Below are 5,000 nucleotides of genomic sequence, written 5' to 3' on the forward strand. Positions count from 1 at the left end.
ATGCCCAAGATCCCGAGAGGAGAATGGAGGAGAAGGGATTGCGGCATGGCCATCCCCCCTGAGGAGTGATTTCCCACTTTCTGTCTCTCTGTCTCTCTCTGTCTGTCTGGTGAGCGCACGCGCCCTATAGCAAAAACCTTTCAAAAAAAAAAAAAAAAAAAAAAGAACTCTATGCTTCTGGTCTTAAGGGTTCCAAAGTGATGTTAGAACTAGTGTGTTCTTGGGACCAGCAGTTAGTGTAATGGCTATGTCGCTGGACTCCCACATACTCGACTGCAGTTCGAGTCCCAGACCTGGTGGCTTAAACTCACGCCAGGTGCATGTGCATGCATTCCCAAGATCCCTAGAGGAGAATGGAGGAGAAAGGATTGCGGTGTGGCCATCCCCCCTGGGGGATGATTTCTTGCTTTCTATCTCTCTGTCTCTCTCTGTCTTTCTGGTGAGCACACACACCCTATAGCAAAAACCTTTCCCAAAAAAAGGAAAGAACTAGTGTGTTCTTACGTATCAGTCTCACTCAGCCCATGTGAATTATTTCTATCCTAGGTGGTATCCATTTGCATTAAAATATGCTTTACATGACACATTCTCTTCCTAATTGAGCTGGCAACATCATCAGTCATTACATTCATTGTCACTAGAACATTTGTCTCATAAATAATTTCTATATTTTCTTTATTTTCTAATGCTCATTCTGGCAAAGATCAATTAAAAGTACTGTTCAAGGGCCAGCCAGGTGGCATGAAGGTTAAGGAGGCCACATGGCTGACTATGTGGTTAGAGTCCTGGACCCAGAGGCTTGGAAAACACACTGGGCACATGTGTGTGTGCCTAAAATTAAAATCTCAAAAGGAGAAGAGAGGAGAAGAGATTATAGCATGGTCATCCCCCCGTGGGGCGTGCTTTCTCATACACTCTCTTTCTCTCTTTTATGTATAGCCAATAGAAAAAAGAAAATAGCACTGTTGGAGAAAACCTTCATAGTGCTCCCAAACAAACCAGCCTTTGGTAGCACCCGCGTGCCCACTTACGCACCTGATCATTTGGCCCTGAGTTAGTTTTGCCTTTATTACATCACTCACTCACCAACTCACTCAACTCCTCCTTTCTCCTCAAAAGATTGGTTTTTTTTCTGTGTTCCCAAACCCTTGGTGTTGAAACAGGAGTCAGCATGGGAGTCTTCATTCTATGGCACTTTATTGAGAAGGAAGAAATGTCACATTTTCCACATTTCTCTTTCCTACATCATTTTGATTTATCAAGAAAAGCTAATAAAGATACAATAAGAAAACCTTGCTCCATTTTAAAACATTTTATCTAACTTATTTTAAATTATGTTATATTTCTATGTGATTTTTATGCTACTTTAATCTGTACTTTCTATTTCCATAGTTAAAAATAAAAAGTAGAGGGCCAGCAGGTGGCTTGGTGGTTAAGGTGCCTGAATCCCATATGGCCAACTGCAGTTCAATTCCCAGACCTGGCAGCTTGAAAAATCACACCAGGCACATGTGCATGCATACCCAAAATCCTCAGAGGAGAAGGGGTTGCAGCATGGCCATCTCCCCTAGGGGATTTCTCAATTTCTCTCTCACTCTGTCTCCAACTGGCGAACACATGTACTCTATGGTAAAAATCTAAAAAATAAACTAATTAAAAACTAATTAAAACTAGTTAAAATTTAAAAAATTAGGAGTGAATCAACCTTATGCCACAGAGGAAGCCAAATCCCACATGGATGTCGTTTGAGTTCAGGTTGTATCCCACAAGTCCTGACCCTGGAGGTGTATAAAATATTCTGGGTGTGTGTGCGTGCCCAGACAGCAGGAAGAACTGGAGAAAAAAGAATTGCAATGTGACCAGGCCTTACAGGGGGAGGAGGACATTTCTCTTTCCTCCACCCTGACATTAAAAAATAAATAAATAAAAGAATGTGACCAAGTGTATCCCATTCCTCCTGAAATGATAACTGCGCATAGACACAGTCTGCGTGAACAGCTGTGGGTTTTGCCGATCCCTAGGAAATGGCCATGAGCCCACATGGGTATCTCCAGTTCTACTCCTTCAGCCGAGGTCCAGTCCACTTCTAACTTCCGGCTGGAGGTTGGACTTGAATGTTTACAATTGCCTCCCCACACACGCCCCAACTGTGTACTTCTACACGAACAAATCAGAAACCCATCCCTGCCACCCATACAAGCCAGGACCCTAGTCCCTGCACCTAAGGCCTTCAGCACACTGCCCATCTCTGACACTCTAGTCACCAATCCTGACTGACGCCTCACTGAACGCACAGCTCTTTCAGCCTCCAAAATTTCTAACACCTTTCTTTTCCTCATTTCTACTGTCGTTTGAGTTCAGGTTGTATCACCTATCACCTGGATACCTTCAACCACTGCCTTTTACCCCCCTGTACCTCCCCACCACACACCACAGAAAAATCAACTCCATAGCTATCTGAGGAGTATCTTGAAAACACCTTCACTAAATTATGTTACTGTCCAGAAGCACCCATTGGCTGGCTTACCTTCTACTGCCTCAAATCTAAGCTTGTTTTATTTCATCAGTAGACATTGATTAGACATGTGGTATACTTATCAAGACTCTTCACAATTTGGTTTCCTGTTTTTCTAACTTTTTCCCATCTCTACCCAGTGTATGACATAGGCTCCTAATAACGACCTTGCTACACTCATTCCTCCTTCTACACCATCTCCTGCTCTCCCCCACCTCTAACCCTCTGTTTTCTTTCCCTTCAAATTGTTTCTGTCTTTGGGACCGGCAGTTAGCGTAATGGCTATGTCATTGAACTCCCATGTACTTGACTGCAGTTCGTGTCCCGGACCAGGTGGCTTAAACTCACATCGGGTGCGTGTGCGTGCGTGCCCAAGATCCTGAGAGGAGAATGGAGGAGAAGGGATTGCGGTGTGGCCATCCCTTCTGGGGGGTGATTTCTCGCTTTCTGTCTCTCTGTCTCTCTGGCAAGCACACATACCCTATAGCAAAAACCTCTCAAAAAAAATTGTTTCTGTCTTTGAATATGTTTCTGATCATTCCAAACCTTATTGCTGTTTCCCTTCCTCCTCTGAAAAACTCCTAGTCATTTCAATCTAATTTCATATTTAGCATCTACTATTTTTTTTGGGGGGGGAGGTTTTTGCTATAGGGTATGTGTGCTTGCCAGAGAGACAGAGAGACAGAAAGCGAGAAATCACCCCCCAGAAGGGATGGCCACACCGCAATCCCTTCTCCTCCATTCTCCTCTCAGGATCTTGGGCATGCATGCACACGCGCCCAGCGTGAGTTTATGCCACCGGGTCCAGGACTCGAGCCACAGTCGACTACATGGGAGTCCAGCGACATAGCCATTACTCCAACTGCTGGTCCCTAGCCTCTACTATTAAGTGCAATTTATTTTTTAAAGAATTATTTCATTTAGTTACTATTTTTGTTTGTTTGTTTGTTTTTAATTTGCTATAGGGCACATGTGCTCACCAGATAGATACAGAGAAAGAGAGGGCAAGTGAGATAGCAAACCGCCAGGTCTGGGACTCCAACCCGTCAGCCATGTGGGAATCCTGCACCTTGGTTACCACACCACCTGCTGGCTCTGAGCATAATTTCTTATCAGCTAATTTATGAGCTTTTTCAGGGGAGTCCATGTCTTATATTCTTCTGTAACTCCTTTGGGGGTGACGAGAGTGCTATGCATGTAGCAAGAACATGTTGGATGATTTATTACTGAGCCCCCTTGCATCTGCCTCACTGTACGCACGAGGCAACTACCTCGAGAGCTTCATTCCTAACTATATCGACTTCAGCTACCAAAAGAAAAGCAGGGGCGAGCACATAATGTCCGTGATTACTGAATAAGATGTGGTAGTCTTCAGGAGAGAGAAACACAGCCAGTGAGCTCCTGCAGAATGTCATTTGGCACGAGACAGGCCATGTTTCTAGGTAGCTGACACTTGCCAAGATAACGCACCATAGACAATCTCCGGTAGACAATCCTGACTGGTAGGAAAATAGGTCTTGGGAGCTTCAGAGCTAGGGTCCTTCTGATTTCTTGCCCATTCAATATGAGAAGTATCTGTAAATGTTATATTGAAAGGATGAATGGGGTTGTCCAAAATGCTCGCTTCACTGGCATCCTGACCTCAGATCCCTAGGTGATTTGCATCTGCAGACCCTGTCAATACGTTTCTGGAGCATCTGGTGCAAAATACAGGAATAAGAGTCAGAAATTGCATTTCCTGCTTGGCTTAAATGAGGGGAGACTTGAAGGGTAGGAGTCGCACTTGCCTTTGGCCTCGAGACAATTGTATCAGAGTGTTCTGTTTTGTTCTGGCTGGATAGTGTCTACTTATCAAAAGCAGGAAATTGCATTTTAACTTGGATCTGTGGAATGGCAGGGAGGGGCTGATCTGGTTAGGAGGTGGAGGTGGGAGGAGGACTCGGCAGAAAACAGGCAGTCCTAGACCAGCCCAGGGCCTGTGGCCACGGAGAGGCTGGCAGGAATGGAGACTGCGTTGGAGCAAAACTAAAATCAAACAAAGGCGTGGGTTGTGGACGTGAGCACCTTGTCTTCTCTAGATGTGACGGGATCGAAGAGTTACTTCCCTGACCTGGGGGGAGCATTGCCCCGGTACAGAGCTGGAACATCCCCCCCCAGCTGCATAACCTAGTGCTGATTCAGTGAACACTCTGAAGAGGAAACAGCAAAGCTGTCTGAGGCCAGATTACAGGCATCATTGATATTGAGATAGGAATATCTACATGCCATGAAAGAGCTTGAGGGGGAAATGAAGGGAAAGCGTATTTTGTGAGCAGTCTTTTGTTTGTGTTCAGTTTATAATGAATGTGGTAAGAGATTTGAGGACTAATTTTAGCTAATGAAAAGACAATGAGAGCTATTAGGGAATTTTAATATACAGGAATATGAAAGCAAAATCACATTTATTCACTCTTCTGTAAACAAAAGCAAATAAATACTAATTGGA

This window comes from Tupaia chinensis, unplaced genomic scaffold (assembly GCF_000334495.1).
Source record: "Tupaia chinensis unplaced genomic scaffold, TupChi_1.0 Scaffold143064_1, whole genome shotgun sequence".
Classification (NCBI taxonomy): domain Eukaryota; kingdom Metazoa; phylum Chordata; class Mammalia; order Scandentia; family Tupaiidae; genus Tupaia; species Tupaia belangeri.